The sequence below is a fragment of the Callospermophilus lateralis genome, chromosome 15 (assembly GCF_048772815.1).
Source record: "Callospermophilus lateralis isolate mCalLat2 chromosome 15, mCalLat2.hap1, whole genome shotgun sequence".
In the NCBI taxonomy this organism is placed as follows: Eukaryota; Metazoa; Chordata; class Mammalia; order Rodentia; family Sciuridae; genus Callospermophilus; species Callospermophilus lateralis.
In genome coordinates, this window is record NC_135319.1 from 10,994,616 (window position 1) to 11,017,697 (window position 23,082).

Below are 23,082 nucleotides of genomic sequence, written 5' to 3' on the forward strand. Positions count from 1 at the left end.
CCCTTTTGAGCACTTGAAGAAGTTAAAAAGGTCACGCAGAATTTGAGGATCTAGAGACCCCTCTGAGGGTCATCGGTTTTGATTGTCTAATTGGTAATATGGCCAATTCTGTGTATTGAATTTGATGATGAGTTTGGGTTCCACCAGGCAGTCCCTGTATGCTAACATCCCCATGACTTACAGAAGAAGTTGGCTTTTCCCCCACAAAGCTGTGGCTGTTTGTGGCTTTGATAGTCTTCTGGGCAAACATAGTAATCTAGGCTTCCAACCTGCATCTGGCTCATGTGTCCCTACATCCATAATGTTTGTTTCCATTATCTATGACACGGAAGGGATTTAATGGAATTTTAGTGGGATCTGCTTTATCAGGGATATCCTAATAGAAAAAACCTATAGGCAGCTGACCAATGTCTGGGTGTTGAGATGGCCAAGAGGTCCCTATGTGGGCTGTAAGCGAGATAGACTGTTCTTCTTTTCTATGAGGATTTGTGATCAGCCATCACTGATGAATGGGCTGATGAGGATTAGGACTAGTGGTGGCCAAGGGGAGAGTCTATAGCCTTATCCACATGCCAAATACGCAATTTGAAAGGGTTACCAGTCATTTCCAGTTTCCAGAAAGAATATGGACAGGGCACAGGCTTGAGATGGGAAGCATGGATACAGGAAGGGATTCCGTCTACATTTACTGCTGTAGGTGTTATAAATAGCACGTGATATGTTCCTTTCCAGTGAGATTCCAGGGATGACACCTGATGTCGTCTAATATAGATGAAGTCTCTTACTTGATATCAATGTGGAGTCCCCTCGTCCCCAGGTTGGTAGGCCGTGGCCACAGTTTTAACAGGTATTTCTGAGTTCTTTCAAGAGCTTTAAGTCTGTCAAGCAAAGGGGTGTGGAAGGGATCCTTAGTTTTTTGAGTTGGGGTTAGGTCCCTTACTGGAGGAGGGGCAACATAGAGAATTTCACAGGGGGAGAGGTTACACAAAGAAACAGAGGGAGTAATTCTTACATGAAACAGTGCATAAGGCAGGAGTATAGTCCAATCTTTTATGCTGGTCTCTAAGCTTAATTTTATTAAGGTCTCTTTAATGGTTCCATTTATTTTTTGTACCTGTCCTGAGCTCTGGGATCGATAAGCATAATGTAACTACCAATTAATCACCAGGGTACTGGTTAAACCATGACTTACCTGGGCCATGAACACCAGTCCATTATCAGACCCTATTACCTTAGGCAGGCCGTATCTTGGAAAAATATCTTTCAGGATCATCTTGACCACAATTTGCACAATGTTTTTTTTTTTTTTCTTTTTTTTTCTTTTCTTTCTTTTTTTTTTTTTTTTTGAGAAGGTTTCAATACATCCTGAAAATGTATCTACAAACTAGGAGATATTTAAGTCCATACCTTGCTGGCTTGATTTCAGTAAAGTCCACTTCTGAGAATTTTCCTGGTCTGGTTCCTCAAAAGTGCTTTCCTGCAGGAAGCTAAAAAGGGTAAGCATTAACCAATTGATGGACCAGAAAGTCTTTTGATACCCATTCAGTTATTTCCTTCTGGTGTGAGTCCGTTAGTAGAAAACTCTGTTCTTGATCCTTCAGTAAAGAATGCAGTTTCTTTGAACTAAGGTGAGTGAGTTGATGCACATTTTCTACTGACTTTGTTAGTGCCATGACTATAGGAGTTTTTTACCGAAGGATTTAGAAATTCTACTTGGGGGCCTTCAGGGTTAAAAGTTATTATGGCCCAGAGCTTGGTGAGCAGATCTCTACCCATCAATGGGGCCAGGCATTCTGGGATTACTAGGAAGGAGTGATGGATTTTTCCTTTCCCCAGGTCCATGGTCCTCTTTGTTTTCCATGCCCCACATTTACTGCCATTAGCCCCTTGAACTAGAGACCTTTTATTTGATAGAGGACCCAATGGGGCCTTTAGGGCTGAGTATATTGCCCATGTGTCTACTTCAAAGTTTACTGGGGTCCCCTCAACTTCAAAAGTTATTTACTTTCACTGTGAGTTGGTTAGTGGAGTTGGTTAGACTTCACTCACAAAGAGTGCTCTTTTGGCAATTTTGGTTTTGGATGCATACAAGGGATCTTTCTTTAGATTCATCAAGTGCTGAGAATCTAAGCCACAGCCTCACACAAGGCCAAAATGCTGATTCAGACACATCCCTTTCCAATGCAATTAAGCAAAGAGTAACAGGTGATGTCCACTCATTTCCATTTGAAAACTCTTTTCTTCAGGCTTTACAAAGGGGTGGCCTGAGGCAAAATCCTTCCTGACATTCAGGAAACATCACAATAGGCAAGCAAAAGGCCCACAGCAGGGTTTCTCCACTGAGACTTTCCTGGTAACACTGATATCTGAGTTTTCTGAGATGCTCACCATTCCCTTCAGCTGTCCAGTACATGGCCATATCACAGATCTTGGAGGTTGTACATATCTGATACACAAAACCATGAGCCTATTCTGGAAAGTGACCAGAATTCAGGAAGAAAACAGGAACTTAGGAAGATAGTAGGTGTTGCCCATCCATAAGTCAAGCCACAGTCCATTCATCAGTTGGGCACGATGAATCCTGGGAAGCTTTCTCCTAGACAGGAAACATCCATTGACGCATTCTCTTTTCTAATTTCTACAACCACCGACACAGTGGGATACACAGAAATAGAAACACTCGCCTTGTCAAATGACTTACCAGAAACAGTTCACACCAAACCAAACAAACCGCCTTTCCTACCTATTCTCAGAACATGAGACAAAACCACAAACACACACCCACATCCACAAAGGCACCTCCTTTCCCGAAGGAGGTCTGTGACTATCCAGAGTGTTCTCTGACTGGTGGGCAATACTATGTTCTCCCGAATTGGACTGTCTTGTCTCAGATCTGGTCTCCTTGACCAACTCTGTGAACTTTATAGCTGCATACATCTTCTCCAGAGATTATTTCTGCATGGATCTTTGAGGTTCTTAGCAGTTGGAAGACCCCCTACATTCCTGTATTGTAAGACCAACACTGTTCCTGCTCTTCTGTAATGTTAGATTGAGGGAACAGTGTACGTTTAGGGTTAATAACATGTTCGATTTGAGTTAGGAATCATTCTGCAGGATGAATAATGGTATTGGGAACCTGCGATATTTACAAGAATATATAGGTGAAATATAAGTATGAAAACAGGATTCCTGGTAAGATTTGGAGCTCAGAAGGGCATTGGGCCCTTGATTGGGATACTTAGTTTTGCATTATGTTCTGCACACATTCCTCAGCTGAATCGATATAAAATGGCATAGGACCTTGTTCCTTGGATGATTGAATGTTGAAGAAAACATCCAGTCAAAAAGGGACAGTAGGTAGGATTAGGAATATAGTCAGTAGGTTTAGAAAAAAGCATGAGAATAGGATTCGGACCCAAATTTTTTTAGCAATAGGTTTTCATTTAGAGAGTGAATGTCAATGTCAGCACATGTGAAGAATGAGTCACAATGATGAGTTGGGGAAATTATGTAGGAAAGCAGATATCAATAAAGACATTACAAAATGAGACAAAGTATAAAGTGAGTAATTCGATTAGACATTTTCAACAGGCTTGAGTTTGAATATATAACCTTAGGGAGAAACAAAAATGACGTCACCAATAGGATTGACATTTGAGAACATTAGGCAAATTGCACATGGATATTTTTAGTAATTCATGTTCACGTTCCATTTTGGCTTTGGTACAATCATAAGTGCGAACTTTGCATTTTTTGTCCCGAATATAACTGTGATAAAATGTATATGTATATCAGGTGTCATGAGTATGTCTTCCACCATTTCTGGGAGCAATATTTTGAAGACATATAATTAGTATTGGGGGTACAAAGAGGTGTACCCTGTGTCTATGTATATAGAGATAATGCATGAAGAGACCATAATGTGAATAAATAATATAACTGGTTACACTTTAAATAATGGATTGAATTAATATCTGAAAATATATAGGAAATCTTATATTGATATACAATCATTCATTCCAACCAATTATACATATAATGGTAATATTAAGGTTTCAGTTTATCATGACGGGTGTATGAGTTTTGCTTCAAAAGTTACAATGGAAATTGAAAATAATGTGTTTGGAAGGAAGTCTCATGAAAAGAGCAGTCAAGAAACATGGAGGAATACATGTGTTCTGAATCAGGATGTGATTGAAAGTGAAACAAATGCCTATCAATTTGATAAATTTTGGATGAAATATATATGCTATGATGTGCATAAAATGAAGAAATAGTAAAGTACCAGTGTTGAATAAAAATGAACACCAAAATACACATCATGTCCCATAGGAATCTACTTGCATTGATGTGAAACTGGGTCAGTTACTGTAGAAATATTAGGATTTGTATGCACCATTTACTGAAGATAGTTTTCAGTACTAGGAAACAAATATGTATTTCAGGTGGATGAATATTTCGGAGAATAATCTTCTGAAAAGTTGATTATAAATCCACATATATGAATATGAATGCATTTAGGGAGTGTATAATAAGACACATATATTTCAAAATTTGAAAAATCTGGACACTGTATACACACACACACACACACACAGACATTAAAGTTAGCAATATATATGAAAATTGAAATTCATCATGAAATATATATCATCGACAGATTCAAAAATATTCATTTTACTGAACATGGATTTATGTATAATGTTGTTCAACTAGGAAGGGAACAGTGTATGGTTAGGGTTAATAAAAGGTTCAATTTGGGTTAGGAATCATTCTGCGGGATGAATAATGGTATTGGGAACCTGCAATATTTACAAGAATGTATAAGTGAAATATAAGAAAGGAAACAGAAATCTAGGTAAGATTTGAAGCCCAGAAGGGCATTGGGCCCTTGATTGGGATACTTAGCTTTGAATAATGTTCTGCAGAGATGCCTCAGATAAATTGATGTACAATGGCATAGGACCTTAAACCTTGGATGGTGGAATGTGGATGAGAACTTCTAGTCAAAAAGGGACAGTCAGTATTATTAGAAAGAGAGTTGGTAGGTTTAGAAAGAAGATTGAGTATAGGATTTGGACCAAAAGTTCTTTAGCAATAGGGATTCGGGCAGAGAGTGAATGTAAATGTGAGCACATGTGAAGAGTCAGTCACAATGATGAACTGGGGAAAATATGTAGGAAAGCAGATATCAATAGAGACATTAGGAAATCAGGCAAATGATAAGGTGATTGATAGGATTAGACAATTTCAACAGGCTTCAGGTTAAATATATAATTTTATGTAGAAACAAATAAGTAGTCACCAATAGAATTTTCATTTGAGAGCATTAGGCAAACTGGACATGGATGTTTTTTGTAATCTATGTTCACATTCTGTTTAGGTTTGGTACAATCATAAGTGTGACCTTTGTTTTTTGTGTCCTGAATATTACTGTGATAAAATGTATATGTAGATCAGGTGACATGGGTATTTCTTCCCCCATTTCTTGGAGCAATATTTTGAAGACGTATGAATTAGTATTGGGGTTCAATGAGGGGTACCCTGTGTCTATTGTCTATGAATATAGAGATAATGCGTGAATAGACGATACTGTGAATAAATAATATAACTGATTCCACTTTAAATAATCGATTGAATTGATATCTGAAAATATACGGGAAATTTTATATTGATAAACAATCATTCATTTCAATCGGTTATACATCTAATTTTAATATTAGGTTTATGGTTTATCATGAAGAGTGTGTGAGCTTTGTTTCAAAAGTGATTATGGAAATCAAAAATAATGTGTTTGGAAAGAAGTCTCATGAAAAGACCAGTCAAGAAACCTGGAGGAATACATGTGTACTGAAGCAGGAAGTGATTGAAAGTGAAATAAATGCCTATAAATTTGTGAACTTGTGGATGAAATATATATCTTATGATGTGCGTAAACTGAAGAAATAATAATGTACCAGTGTTGTAAAAAAATGAACGTCAAAATACACATCATGTCCCATAGGAATCTACAGGCAATGATGTCAAAGTGGGTCAGTTACTGTAGAAATATTAGGATTTGTATGCAACATTCACTGAAGTTAGTTTTCAGTACAAGGAAACAAATATGTATTTCAGGTGGATGAATATTTCTGAGAATAATCTTGTGAAAAGTTGATTATAAATCCACATACATGAGCATGAATGAATTCAGGGAGTGAATATAACACACATATATTTCATGTTTTGAAAAATCTGGAGAGTGTGTATACATATATATATATATATATATATATATATATATATATGTATATGTATATATATATATATATATATATATATATATACATATATATATATGTATATAAACACACACAGACATTAAAAAGTAGCAATATATATGCCAATCGAAATTCATCATTAAATATATATCATCAACAAATGCAAAAGTATTTATTTTAGTAAACATGGATTTATGCATAATGTTTTTCAACTGGGAAGCTCACCCATAGTTTGAATTTTCAGTTCCAAAAGCATTTTGGAGGTGTTATCTCTTCTCAAAATTTGTATTTTCCTAGTCAGTCACCTCAAAAGTATGTATGTGTGATACCAGGTAGAATTCTATATGTGCATATAAAATTACATGTGCTGAATAGGCTACAGAGAAATGGAGACAGGAATTCACATATTCGTTTACTTTAAAACACATGGAGAACTATTTCAACAGAAAATTTACTAGATTTAAAACACCAACCCTTTATCATGCAAAAGACAAGTACAACTATACACCATTCCTCCTCTGAACTGCTTGTATTTCTATTCTGTTTGGGTTATTTTTGTCCATCATAATGGATTAGTAGTCAGAAACTTGTCAGCTATTGGTTAGTGTCAGGGATTCAGTATTTCAAATGGAAAATTAGATAATGAATCCAATGTGTATGCAAATATGTGCTAAACAAAATTCTTCCCACTCTCATCCAGAACAATGCCTTCACATTACTTCTGCCCCAAGTAAGGCACAATTAGAGGAGAAGAGTTAGAAAATCTGTGAATACATATCAGGAATGCAAAATCCTCAGGAGTTCACAACCTTGGAGGTGGTAGGGGAGTTTCCAAAAGTAAGCGACAGTGTTGATAGATCCAACCTGATCTTTTATTAAAATTGGAAGCCATCTTGCCACAAAGTCATGAAAAGATAATTTTGGCTTTACTATAAATTAGTGCAAATTCTGAACCTGCTTGGAATGCTTACCAGTGCCTTGAACTCACCCATGCCTGGATCTCTGACCAGATAGCACCACTCTCTGAAACTTTAGTGATACCTCATAAATATTTTCTTTCCCTGGCCAGACAACTCGTCTCTGAGGCTCTAATTGTCCTCATAAATTCTGATGTTGGGGGCAGAAAAAAAAAATGTAAAATACCATTAGTGTGATGCTTGTCAAAGTTCTCTTATCTGTAACACCCCTTTTGTGTATCTTTCTGGGCTACATAGCTGGGCTATAGGAAAGGTGGAATTGCTGTCTTGTTCCCGCCTTTTTGGAAGGGAGAGGCAGCCTGGCCGGTTGAAATAATAAGCTTGCCTTAATTTGATTTCAATTGGAGTCAGTGGTCTTTTCTTGCATCCTGGTCTAACATTTTGGAGTTCCAAAGCGAGATGACCCTGATCACAAGATCACCCAGATAACAAGACCAGACTGCTGGAAATTCTGAAGCTGGCCTTCCCTCCAGGGCTCCAGGCTGGAGAGCCACTCTAGAGGGTGTGCAACTTGAGACATTCCAAGGCCTTGGATTGAGCCTTCGGTCTGTGGAGAACTGCAGTGAACCAAAGCACTAAAACTATTAGCAAGCACCTGGTGGAGGAGGCCTCCATAGGTAAGTGACGCCTTTATAACATCTGATATCTGGTAAAGGGCGATCTCTTCTGATGACAGAGAGGTGGCCTGGGGAGGCTCACATATACTCCTCTCTGGGACAGTAACGAGAATCGTTCTGTCCTCTGTTCTGTTCTGTAGGGAATTGCTCTGGAAGGGTAGAGAGGTGCCGACAGGCACGCATGCCCTCCTACCCCAGACCTTTAGCAAGATGTTGCATTGCTCCTCTGTGTTTCTCTTTTGGCCCCGGGTTTCTATTTTTGTGTGTGTTTTCTTCTGTGTTCTATATGTTATTTGTTTGTTTCGTTTTGTGCGTTTTGTTGTGTGATTTCTGTGGTATAATCTTAAGGATATTGGACGTGAAAAAGGATAACAAAGCAAGTAAGCCTGACACCACTTTGGGCTGTGTTCTAAGGAACTATGATGAACTTTACCCTCCTTTGTTAAGCAGGATGAGAGAAGCCCCAAGCTGGCTGCCTGGAGCACACCCACTGCAGAGGGCAATTCCTGCTTGAGACCTAAGAATTGAGTATCTCCCAGGTTAACAAGTGAAACTACTTTAAAACCCCTTGTCCTTCCAGATTAAGAGAGTCACAACCTTTGGGAAAAGTCCCCTGTGTTTCTCCTTTGCTAGCAAAGCAATAAACCTCCCTTTTTCTTTTTCTCTAAACCCACTCCTCATTATTAAATTGGTATTAATTGGCTTCAAGATCAGGAAGCGAACTTTAAGTTACAAATTTTGATACCCCCCACCCCAGAACTTTTTGAGAGCTGACTACTGAAATGTTAGGAGATGGAGCATGCGTGGGGTGGACCTGAACCTGAGGAGGTAATCCTGTAAGTAAAAGGAGGGACTGAGGGACTCCCAGCAGCTGCTGAAGTCCTGTTGATTCAGGGAATTCCCTCCTTCCTTTCCAGCACTGTAAGGATTATACCACCTCTGTCTTCTTAAAAAAGAGAAAAAAGAAAAAGGGGAAACTAAATGCAGTAAAGTCACCATGGAGACCCTTGATTTTACATTTCAGGTTGCCCCTCTGTGAAAACATCAGGTCCCCTTGTGGGGACATCTATGGTGCCACTGGTGTAGGAGATTTTTCTCTTATCTGCTCTGTTTTAATGGCTTCCGTCTGTCAACCATAGTCTGGAGCTCCTTTCTGTCTTTCTTGTGTCTTTGTTTCTGCCCCTTTAAGACATGAGCAATAATGTTTTGATATTATAAATTGTTTCTTGGGAATGATCTTAGCTGAATGTGTGTCTAAAGGATGATGTTTTATTGTAACAATCTGTTATCTGAATAGTTTTTTGAACCATTGAACAATCTTGCAGTTAAATGTCAGTTTTAGGTAATTGTTAATTTATGATTTCAGATAATTCATGCCAGAGAACTTAGGATGGAAATCTAAAGAACTCTACTTCCCAGATAGCAAGTAACTTCGCAATCATTCAGTCTTTTTTTTCACCAATTTTGAATTGGGTAGCCTGGAAAATGACACTGTGTGTACCAGTGCATTAATTTGGACAAGGATAGTATATCAGAGTATATCTTTGACAAAACAAGATGTAAAGATATAATATTTTGTGAATTGTATCTTAAACTTGTATCATTATTTTCAACATCCTAATCTGAAAATTATGGGTAAAATGCCTTAGGCCTGAGGCGTCTGCTCAGAATAGCAGTTTTTTCCAACTCCTTCAAGACCTCAGACAGGACTTATGTTGAAATGCAAATGAAAGAAGCCTGCAAGGTCAGTCAGAGACTGGTCTGAGGCCTAAGGGGGAAAAAATGTAAACTGTATGGTATCACCTAATTACTGGCCAGTCATTTTTTCTAGGACTTTTATTTTTTTCCTTAGATTCTTTCTTTATTTTTTTTTTGAGCTCATGATTTTAATCCTACAGACCTAGGTTTTTCTGATCAATTCTCTGTTTGACCCACTGTGGAGTTTTTGAAACATTGCAATGGAAATTTCACCAGTGAAAAGCTACAAGGCCTTTACTATTATTATGTGTGCACACTTCTTTATGTGTTGTATATATATATATATATATATATATATACATATGTCCTTATATCATATATATGATACACAAATTAACATATATAAGAAGCACTCATAAAAATCCGCTCCTAAAAACAAATTTTAAAAAGTGGAACCAAAGATCTTTAATTCACGTGATTTAAATGTTTCAATTTAAATTGGATAAACAGATAAATATAAATGTCTTTAAATTTAAGCTCATAAGTTTTTCTAGGTGTTCAAAAATCTAATAAAATATTAATGTCTACAAAAGGTCTAATATGCCTTTGTTCTAGGACTTTTCCTTCAACAACAACAAAAAAATGTTTTACAATTTTCAATACAATTGTCTAATATTTTGATAAATAAGTAAAGTAAATTTCATATGGGATTACTCATTCATGAGTACTTTTGTTTGATATCTGATTGATTTACTAAGGTGTGTATAAGTGTGTACTAAAGTCTGTATATGATTGTAAAATTCATTAATGTGTTAAAGAGACAAAAATTTCTGAAAACATAAGTTTACCCATAACATTGTGTTTATTAAGTTTTATTTTTTCTAGATCAAGCAACCATAAAAATTAAACAACTGATAAAATAAGAACTGTTATTTTAGAGAACGGTACTGCCATTTCTTTAAAAGCTAAACTTGGTTAATGTAGAAACATCCTTGTAATTGTGATGCTATCAATGTGCTCATATCTTCCATGTATACAAGTCTGTAAGGTAGAAACTTGAAAAAAGCATTATATCAAGCTGGTGTTCTAAAGTTATATGGTAAAAAATTATATTGGGGATTTATTTACCTGTTATCAATATGACATATAAAGTTTTATGTTACTTTTTACATTGGGGAACAATTTAAATGTATTTTTAAGTTAATGAGAGCCTAATCTATGTAAAGGTTAAAAACTTTCAGCCTTTCTTTAATTCATATTTTAAATGTGATATCATACGGTGTTAGCTAATGTTCATGTGACCTCAAACAATTTATGTAAACTTTGTAAAATGATATTTAAAAAACAAAGATCAGCTTTATAACTAAAACACTTAAAATTCATAAAGACCCCTGCATTACCTGAGATAAGGCTGTGTGCCCCATCTTACAACATGTTAGAATGACTACGAAAGCAGTAGGTCAGATTCTATTTTATTTAAAGTTATGTTCAAAAGTTTCCTTGGTTTTTTTTCTGCAAGGATTCCTAGGATCTCAAACAGGGGATATAATGTATAACTCAGCAAAAAAATTAAGGGTAGCTATTACACGAACTAAGTATTTTTACTCTTGTTAAAAATTTTTATATTGTAATTTCCTTATAAGTGATCTAAAGAGTCCCTGTCAGTGTTTTATAGAAGTGTTGCTTTAAGAACACAACATGGGTTAATTTAAGATAATAAGTCATCACCTACAAGACAGAATAATACAGATCCCAACTAATAATTAGATAAATAATTTTAAAGTTATACACATTAAACGTCAGTACTTGTAATATAAGGCTGTTAAAAATTATTTGCTGAATGTTTAAGATTAGCATTTAATTAAAGTTAAATGAAAAGGGTCAAGAAAACCAATATTTGGCTCTTGCCCTCTGAGTCAGTCTAGTACTTGTAATATAAGGCTGTTAAAAATTATTTGCTGGATGTTTAAGATTAGCATTTAATTAAAGTTAAATGAAAAAGGTCAAGAAAAGCAATATTTGGCTCTTGCCCTATGAGTCAGTCTGAATCCAGGGAACAGGGGACTTCTCTTATGAGCTTTGCAACTCTGGGCCACATAACCTCCCGATCAGGGAGATTAATAAGACCACTTGAGAACAGAAAGCCAATCAATGCATTTGCCATGAAGAGGAGAGTCATCAGAGAAGGGAGACATTCTGATGCTTCTGAGGGAAACCACAAGGTCAAGCAAGACCTGGACCCACCTAGCGAAAATGGCACTATCAGAACTGAGAAGATGCTCTCAAGTTTCCCCAAAATTGACTCCCATAAAAGCTCAGCTGACTGTTAACAATAGATAGAAACAAAAGTCAGTTTGACTGTTTCATCTTAAACACTTAGCAAAGACAGTTAAAACAAAAATACAGCCATTCTTGGGCATTTTAATTAATTAATAATAATAATAATAATAATAATAATAATAATAATATTTTAAGGTATACACTTTATGTTAGCCTCCCAAAATAAGTAAGACTGGAAGCTACAAAGAAGGATTCTCAGAGAGGAATGCCTGATAACTATAAAAAGAGACTATCAAGAGGAGCTGCCAGAGGCAGAAGTTTTTAGGTTAAGTCCTACTGATATTCCTAACCTACACAGGTATTCTTGGTGTCTGATAGTACGATTATCCAGCCCTGAGTAACAGAATTAAAGGTTTCTCTATTAGAGACAGAGGTCAACTAGTAAAAGGACTTTGCAAGATCAAATGACATTAAATTATTATACTGTATCTTATGGGGAGGGACAACTGTAACAAGATAATTAAAAGGTTAAGTTGACAGTCCTGATAACTGGGGAAACTAAATCCTGGTGAGGGAACTTCTATACAGCGACATGTTTCAACTGCTGCAACATTTATTCAGTACTCATTGAGAAACAAAAACTTTCAGGGCAACGGAACAATAGGTAATCAAAAGGCCCAAAGCAGGGTTTCTCCACTGAGACTTTAATGGTCACACTGATATCTGAGATTTCTGACATGGTCGCCATTCCTTTCAGCTATCCAGTACATGGCCATGTCACAGAGATTGGAGGTGTTACATATCTTAAACACAAAACCATGAGTCTATTCTGGATAGTGGCCAGAATTCAAGAAGAAAACAGGAACTTAGGAAGATAGCAGGTGTTGCCCATCGATAAGGCAAGCTGCAGTCCATTCATAAATTGGGCAGGATGAATGCTGGGAAGCTTTTTACTAGACTGGACACATCCAATGATGCATTCTCTTTTCTAATGTCTACAACCACGGACAGAGTGGGATACACAGACATAGAAACACTTGCCTTGTCAAATGACTTACTAAAAACCATTCACTCCAAACCAAATAAACCGCCTTTCCTACCTATTCTCAGAAAATGAGACAAAACCACAAACCCACACCCACACACACAAAGGCACCTCCTTCCCCCAAGCAGGTTTGTGACTATCCGGAGTGTCCTCGGGATGGTGGGCCATGCTGTGTTCACCGGAAATGGCCTGTCCTATCTCAGATCTGGTCTCTTTGGCCAACTCTGTGAAGTTGTCAGAAGCGAGCTGTGAGCCACTACCTGCTTTCTCAGGAAAGGCCGCTCTTCAGAGCTTTCCTGGCATTTGGCCATCCTCACATCAGTAGGTACAAAGAAAGACTGACGCTGTCATTGGTAAATCCAAACAAGTGAGACAACTGGGACTGGGATTGGGAATGGCTCTGGGTGCCTGGCATCCCGGATCCCAAGTTCAGAGAGTTCCATCACCAAGGAAGTGAGGTGAGGTCACTTCCTTCCTGAACTGCATGAGGTCACTGCCTTGGCAACCAGTTTGTTCTAACAGTTGCTTCCAAGGGTCCCATGAGATGGAGGCTTCCCCTACTTCCTGTGACCCTTTCACAAGTTAGAATGTTAAATCAAATATAGGGACCCGAGAACAGCTCTCCACACAGGCCTGGTTTGGTCCATCTTCTCTACATTAAGAATAGACAGGCTGATTCAGACAAAATCCTTCATCCTGACTAGGTTGCTTTCCATGGAAGAAGACTTTTGCTCTCTCAGGTCCTTCATAGCTGCCTACATCTTCTCCAGGCTTCATTTCTGCATGGACCTTTGAGGTTCTTAGCAGGTATAAGATCCCTTACATTCCTGTATTTTAAGACCAACTCTGTCCCTGCTCTTCTGTGAAGTAAGATTGAGGGAACAGTGTATGGTTAGGGTTAATTACAGATTCGATTTCGGTTAGGAATCATTCTGCAGGATGAATAAAGGTATTCGGAACCTGCAATATTTACAGCAATATATAGGTGAAATATAATTATGAAAACAGAAATCTAAGTAAGATTTGAAGCCCAGAAGGTCATTGGGCCCTTGATTGGTATACCTAGCTTTGAATTACTTTCTGCACAGATGTCTCAGATAAATCGATATAAAATGGCATAGTACCTTGTACCTGGGATGATTGAATGGAGAAGAGAACATACAGTCAAAATGTGATCGAAGTTAGGATTAGGAAGATAGTCGGTAGGTTTAGGAAGAAGAGTGAATATGGGATTTGGAACAAATGTTCTTTAGCAATAGGGTTTCGGTTAGAGAGTGAATGTAAGTGTCACCACATGTGAAGATTCAGTCACAGAGATGAACTGGGGGAAATATCTAGGAAAGAAGATATCAATTGAGACATTACAAAATCAGGCAAAGTATAAAGTGAGTGACACGATTAGACTTTTTCAAAAGGGTTGAGTTTGATTATATAATCTTTGGAAGAAACAAATATGTAGTCACCAATAGGATTTTTATTTGAGAGCATTAGGCAACCTGGACAACGATGTTTTTAGTAATCCATGTTCACTTTCCGTTTAGGTTTGGTACAATCATAAGTGTGACCTTTGCTTTTTGCGTCCTGAATATTACTGTGATAAAATGTATATGAAGGTCAGGTGACATGAGTATTTCTTACACCATTTGGGAGGAATATTTTGAAGATATAAATTAGTATTGGTTTCAATGAGTTGTACCCTGTGTCTATGAATATAGAGATAATGCATGAATAGACAATACTGTGAATTAATAATATAACTGATTCCACTTTAAATAATGGAATGAATTGATATCTGAAAATATTTAAGAAATCTTATATTGATATACATTCATTCATTCCAACCAGTTGTACATCTAATGTTAACATTAGGGTTATGGATTATCATGAAGAGTGTGTGAGTTTTGCTTCAAAAGTGATTATGGAAATTGAAAATAAAGTGTTTGGAAAGAAGTCTCATTGAAAGACCCGTCAAGAAACCTGGAGGAATACATGTGTTCTGAAACAGGAAGTGATTGAAAGTGAAACAAATGCCTATAATTTGCGAACTTGTGGATAAAATATATATCCTATGATGTGCATAAACTGAAGAAATAGTAAAGTACCAGTGTTGAATAAAAATGAATGTCAAAAGTCACATCATATCCCATAGGAATCTACTTGCATTGATGTTAAACTGGATGAGTTACTGTAGAAATATTAGGATTTGTATGCACCATTCACTAAAGTTAGTTGTCAGTACTAGGAAGCAATATGTATTTCGGGTGGATGAATATTTTTAGAATAATCTTTTGAAATGTTGATTATAAATCCACATACATGAACATGAATGAAATTATAGAGTATATAATAAGAAGCATATATTTCATATTTTGAAAAATCTGGAGTGTGTGTGTGTGTGTGTGTGTGTATATATATATATATATATACACTTACACATATAACACACAGACATTAAAAAGTAGCAATATATATTGCCGCAGTCTCTGGCTGGGCACAAATCACGAGTCTCCACACAGCTTATAGATTCAAATAACAATTCTTTATTCCCGAACTCACACCGGCCGTCTACAAACACGCTCTGGGGGAATCCACGTTCTCTGCCCAAATCCACTCTCTCCCAAATCCACTACTCTGCCCAAATCCACTCCGCATGGGCTTCTGTCTCCCAAAATATACTGTCTGACCCTAAGCACTCAAGAGGAACTCAGCAGCAGGATACGCCCTATTCTAAAGGGGGAACACCCTAATCTCCTATTATGCTAAACTGCCCTATTCTAAAGGGGGAACACCCTAATCTCCTATTACGCTAAACCGCCCTATTCTAAAGGGGGAACACCCTAAACACGGATCCTGCCCTGGTCCTTGAGCAAGGTCACCTTTCAGAAGTCCTTCCACTAGACAGCATGGGAGTAAGCTGGCAAGGAATTTGTCATACCTACTTGGCTGATGGCTCCCAGCATCTCCCCCCTTCTGATTAATTAAACAACAAGTAATGTGGCTTAAGGACCGTGCCTGGTAGGTTGTCCAGTTCAACATATGGCTCTTACCGGTCATTGGAAAACTGACCTTTAGGCGTCAGCCTCCTGTCTTAGGTTGATAGCACTGCAACTGGATCATACCCGTCACTGACTACCGGTCCAGCATACAGCCATACTTGTGGATAGGTCTATGCACCAGTGGGGGGGTGAGGTTCTTTGCCTCACCTCTGTTGGCCCCCAAATTTGGCCTTGGTGCCAGTGGGGGAGTGAGGTTAATGTGGCTTAAGGACCGTGCCTGGTAGGTTGTCCAATTCAACATATGGTTCTTACCCGTCATTGGAAAACTGACCTTTAGGCAACTGACATTTAGGCGTCAGCCTCCTGTCTTAGGTTGATACCACTGCAATTGGATCATACCCGTCACTGACTACCGGTCTAGCATATAGCCATTGGCCCCCAAATTTTAGACCATCACTAGCAGAAGGGAGGAGGATACAGAAATGCCATGACACCAAGCCAATTGACAGTTCCTTTGGAAAAATTGCATTGTCATTGTCGGTGACACCATCAGCAAAGATCACTGGTGACACCATCAGCAAAGATATGCCAGCATTACCACAATTTGCTGCACTAAACGTAGTTACATAGTCCAGGCAAGTTCTGTAAGCAGTTCAAAGGGGAGGAATCTATCAATCTGTCCGTCTCTTCCCAAAGTCCGTTTCCTCCCAACGTAAGTTGACTTCTTGATTGAGCATACTTGTTGAGTTATATTCATTGGGATGAAGATAGGAATTCTGGCAATGATGCTAAAAAGACATTATCCTGAAAAGAATTATTAAATATAATGAAAAGGAAAGGTGAAAGTAAACAAACAGATCTGTTAACCTCCTTAAAAAAAATCCTTAACAGCTGTTTACCTGATTTAAATTAGTAAACAAGCAGATCTGTTAACCACCTTTAAAAACAATCCTTAACAGCTGTTTACTTAATTTAAATTAAGCCATTTAAATCACGTGAATAAAAAAAAAATTCGGATCCATTTTCTCATGAGCGCTCCTCATATATGAAATATGGACATATGCACACACAGACATATAACACAAAACACAAATGTGCAAACAAACGTACAACACATAAGATAATAATAAAGGCCTTGTAGCTTTACCTAGGTGAAATCTCCATTGCAATGTTTAAAAACTCTATAGTCAAAAAATAAAACTGATCAGAAAAACATTAACCTAGGTTTGAATGAGCTCAAAAAATAAAAATAGAACCTTATGATGTGGAAAAATGCAATAATAAAATAGATATTGAAAAAAGCATCCTGGTTAATCACAGTCGCAGATGTAAGAATGGCCAAGCTGGAGTTCTGGATATCAGCTGTTATGGATTTGAGTCAAATCATCTTCTTTTCGATCTGTAGAAATCGTTTTGGTTAGTCTTTCTGGAATCCAAATCGGTTGCTGTTCTCCCTGTGGAAACACGCAAACAGAGCCCCGACTCCAGACAATCACTGGAACAGGACCTTTCCATTGTACTGTTAGAATATCTTTCCAAAGAACTTTAGTCTTATGTACATTTTTTGGATACATATGTCTTTCTGTAGCACTAAGTCCTGATGAATCCAAATTTAAAACGTTTAGAGTAAAAAGGGTTATTTTAAGTTTATCTTTGGGGGATATATACCCCTTTCCAATTTTTAAGATTAACTAGGCTTCGAATGACGCAATCTTTCTTCCGTCATGAAGGCATCTTAACCACCTTCAAATTAACCTTTTAAAGCCTTCCAATTATCATCTATACTGTACTTTTAAATGTACTTTTTCACTACCTACCTACAGCTTCACTATTTTAAACGAGGCTTAGATTCTGTTTAAATCGCTTAATGTTAGTTTACATGGCTGCCCTTCAACCAAAGGCCTTTTTTACTCCATTAAGAAGCTTTGTCTCAATCTGCCATGTGCAAATACCTTTTTTTTTTCCTTTCTCAAGCTTTTAAAGTAAGTCTAGTTTCCTCAAAATTTTTTTAAATGGCATTTTACAACTTTTTACTTTACCACACAGAGATTATCTCATCTAGAAACATTACTTTTTTTTTAACCTTCCATATTAAAATATATTTTCACGTCTTGAATCTTTTTATATCTCTTTTTAAGCCGTTAACCCTTTTTTATAAATTTACATTCTGAAATAACCCTTATAAAATTTCTGATTTAGACAAATTACTCCACTTTAATAAGATGAAACACTTTCATGGTTTTTTTTTTTTTTATGGTACTATAATACTGTATTTGAAACCCAACTGAAACTTCTTATACTCCTTGTATGTAAATTACACCTGATAGAATCTTAACACTTAGTAACCTTGTTTCAGCAAAGACATAGACCAAAGCAATATTAAACATTTTTCCATTCACCAATTTATGAAAACACACATAATGATTAAATATATTACTTATGGAACTTAATAAGTAAAGAGTACTTGATTTTATATTTAGTGGTTAATATTTTAACACTTTAGTTTTGTAAATTAATTAGAACTTTGTAGAAACCAAGATCTTAGACAAACGAAGTAAACAGAATTAGCCATCTCTTTCTTGTTGAAGAAAAATCCTTCTACAGGATACCATGATGGCCCCATTGATATACTTAATAACTCGTCTTTAAAAAGCCATGGGCTACATTTTTGTATTGTATCAGCATATGTCCCAGCTGTTCTTAGTCTTACTGGGGTGCTTTTTTTCTCTAACAATTTCTCTTCCTCAGAGGCAAACAATTTAAAACCTTTAGTCAACCATTTTTTCCAGTTTGCCTGAGAAAGTACTAGGAACAGGCAACTTGAAATAAAAACAAAATAAATCAAAACAAGAACACATTGTTTTTGGAAATGCTCACCCATTCTTTCGCTCTCCTTCAGGGGTGAGTAATTTCACTTACCCCCAAGCTTCAGGTGTCCCGCTTACGAGCCACCAGATGCCGCAGTCTCTGGCTGGGCACAAATCAATATATATACCAATCGAAATTCGTTGTGAAATATATATCATCCACAGGTCCAAATATATTTATTTTACTCAGCATGGATTTATGTATAATGTTGTTCAACTAGGAAATTCACCCATAGTTTGAATGTTCAGTTCCAACAGCGTTTAGTAGGAGTGATCTCTGCTCACAATTTGTATCTGCCAAATCAGCCATCTCAAAAGAATGTACATGTGATACCAGGTAGGAAACTATATGTATATATAAAATTACATGTGCTGAATAGGCTACAGAGAAAGGGAGACAGGAATTTATATATTTGTTAACTTAAAAACACATGGAGTACTATTTCAACAAAAAATTGACTAGATTTATAACAGCTACACTTTATCATGCAAAAGGCAAGTCCAATTGTACACCATGCCTCTTCTGAACTGCTTGAATTTCCAATCTGTTTGGGTTATTTTTCTCCATCATATTAGGATTAGTAGTCAGAGTCTAGTAGCTTATGGAGTAATGTCAGGGATAAAGTATTTCCATAGGAAAATTGGAAAATGAATCCAATGAGTAGGCAAATATGTACTACAAAAATTCCTCCCACACTCATCCAGAACAATGCCTTGACATAACCATTTCCCCAAGTATGACACAATTAGAAGAGAATAGTTTGAAAATCTGTGATTATAAATCTGGAATAAAAAATGCTCTGGAGTTCACAACTTTGGAGGTGGTAGAGGAGTTTCCAAAAGTAAGGGACAGGGTAAACACGCCACAAACATGGAGTTCTGCTGGAATAAAGACTTATTAAGAAACACCCTCTGAGTTTGGACACATGAAATATATGTTGTTGTCAGGAGCTTTAGCTTCCTTTGTAGTGAGACCATCAAAGCTGGGTCTGCCTCTATGTGACCTGGAGGACGTGGTTTTTTTATTTTCCAATGAACACGAGGCAGCAGTGCTGAATTCTATCTTTGTAGGTAAACTGTAGCCATAGGAGACTAAGTGTCTCCCCTCTGTGAACCATGAAGCCATTTAATCGACCTCCACTTTTCGTGGTGTTTCTTGCAGCTGCACTGGGAGTTTTGAATTTGCTTCTCGTAATACAAGGAGTTCAACTTGGACACAGTGCTGGAGGGAGTTCTGTCACGTGTGGTGGGACAGGGTCAGCAAGAGAATGCAGCAACCAGGCTTCTATCCCATATAGCTTGCCCCCTTGACTATAGCAACCTGATTCTGAACATTGACCTGAAAGTTCTCCATATAACAAGATGCCTTTACTTAAAAGGGTCTGCTGGCTACGCCATGTCTGTCACAAGCCATTTGGAAGACAATTCCAGATCCACATGGCCCCACCACAGATGTTTTATCACACACCTGCCCAGCACTCCTCTAGGCCCACTACTCAGCAGGCACCAACTTACTGGCATCTCTGTTCTACACCATTTTCATGAAACCCAGTCAATCAAGGCACTGTGTGGTACACTCATGATCAGCAACAGGACATCCAAAAGTTGTCCAGTGCCACCTGTTCATGGGAATTTAAAAAATTATATGGTATTTATCTAGCCATTTTTCAAAGATGAGGTTGGAGGCACTGTGGGTTTCAATTCATTCAGGAAACATTAAATGGTGAGGAAGCTCATTTCATAGAGAGCTCTGGAGGACTATCACAGGCAAGACTTCCCAAAAAGTGGCCATAATGTCACATGAAGTCAGGCCCATTGAGGTATACAATGTGAGGTCCATGTGTGTTTTGCCTCTCAACTCTGGCTGTCAAGTTTTTCAGAATAAAATTATGTGATATCCTAGCTGAAATTCCCAGTGCTCTGTGGAAAACAACCCTGGCCCTAGATAAGTTTGCAAAGGCAACTCTTGTGCGTGGCCTCCTAAAATCCCAACACAATTCATGGCAATATTTCTCTGATGTCAGTTCCAGAACTCAGTATCTAAGGGGAATCACACCAGAGTTCAAGCCAAGGTGAACCCAGTCATCCCTTCCAACTGCCACACAAATAACCACAATTAAAACCAAAACACTGCCACATGGCCCTCATCTTCTTCCATATAGGCACTTAACAAAAACTCTGGTTGGTGGTTTCCATGAGGGATGAAGCTCAAGAGAGTGTCAAAAATATGCTCCCTTGCCACTCATTTGCCTAAAGTCCGAGTGGCCTGGAAACACTTCCGGTGAACCAGGAGTGATCAAATAGGCCTGCCATTCATGCTGCTCTGCTTCTCCAATTTGAGGCCTACTGACTGTCAGGTATAGATTCTTTATGCGATTTGGAGTCATGAGAAAACCCAAGCACCTCTGCAGGGCTTTTAAAAACTCATTTGACCCAAAGGATCCCTATTCTCACTTGATGGAGGTCAGGAACCTAACAGAGGAAGGCAAGTGACTTCATCCACAATGACTGATCTTTTTGCCATTTTGGTTTTGGATGCACATATGGCATCTTTCTTATGATCCATTAGGTGCTGAGAATCTAAGCCACAGCCTCACACAGGGCGAAGAGGCTGATTCAGACACATCCTTTTCCAAAGCATTTAAGCAAAGAAACACAGGTATGCCCATTCATTTCCATTTGAAAAATGTTTTCTTCAGGGTTCCCCAAAGTTTGGCCTGAGGCAAAGACCTTCCTGACATTCAGGGCAACAGAACATTAGGTAAGCAAAAGACCTAAAGCAGAGTGTCCAGAATTCAGAAAAAAAAAACAGGAACTTACTAAGGTTGCAGGGGTTGCACATCAATAAGGCTAACCACACTCTATTCATAAATTGGGCAGGATGAACGCTGGAAAGCTGTCTACTAGACAGGAAACATTCATTGATGCATTCTCTTTTTTAATGTCTATATCCACAGACACAGTGTGATACACAGATATAGAAACACTCTCCTTGTCAAATGACATTCTAGAAGCAGTTCAGTCCAAACCAAACAAACTGCCTTTCCAACCTATTCTCAGACGATGAGACATAACCAGAAACACACACCCACACCCACAAAGGCACCTACTTCCACCAAGTAGGTCTGTGACTATCTGGAGTGTCCTCTGACAAACTGACTTTCCCTGAAATGGCCTGTCCTGTCTAAGATTTGTTCCTTTGGCGAACTCTCTGAGGTTTTCAGTAGCCAGGGGTGAGCGACTACCTGCTTTTTCAGGATAGGCCCCTCTTCAGAGCTTTCATGGCATTTGCCCATCCTCAGATTAGTAGGTACCAAGAATGACTGACCCTGTCCTTGGTAATTCCAAACAAGTGAGCACACTGAAACTGGGACTGGGACTGGCTCTGGATGCCTGGCTTCCTGGATCCCAAGTTCAGAGAGTTCCATCAACTAGAAAATGAGGTGAGGTCACTTCCTTCAGGAACTGAATGAGGTCACTGCTTTGGTAACCCTATGTCCTTACAGTTGCTTCCAAGAGTCCCATGAGATGGAGGCTGCCCCTACTGCCTATGACACTTTCACAAGTTAGAATGGTATATCAACCATAGGCACCCTAGAAAAGCTCTCAACAGAGCCCTGGATTGGTCCACCTTCTCTACATTGAGAAGAGAGTGGCTCATTCAGACCATCCAGATCAAGTTGTTTGCCATGGATGATGACTTTTGCCCTCTCAGGTTGTTCATAGCTGAATACATCTTCTCCAGGGATCATTTCTGCATGGACCTTTGAGGTTCTCAGGAGGTGGAACATCCCCTACATTCCTGTATTGTAAGACCACCTCGTCCCTGCTCTTTTGTAAAGTTAGATTGAGGAAACAGTGTATGGTTAGGATTAATAACATGTTCGTTTTCGGTTAGGAATCATTCTGCTGGATGAATAATGGTATAGGGAACCTGTGATATTTATAAGAATATAGAGGTGAAATATAAGTATGAAAACAGAAATCTAGGTAATATTTGAAGCCCAGAAGGGCATTGGGCCCTTGATATGGATACTTAGCATTGAATTACGTTCTGCACAGATGTCTGAGATAAATCGACATACAATGGCATGGGACCATTTACCTTGGATGATTGAATGTAGCAGAGAACATCCAGTCAAAGAGAGAGAGTCGGTAGGATTAGGAAGGTAGTCGTTATATTTTGGAAGAAGAGTGAGTATAGGATTTGGACCAAAAGTTCTTTAGAAATAGGGTTTCTGGTAGAGAATGACTGTAAATGTCAGCACATGTGAAGAGTCAGTCACAATGATGAATTGGTGAAAATATGTAGGAAAGCAGATATCAATAGAGACATTAGAAA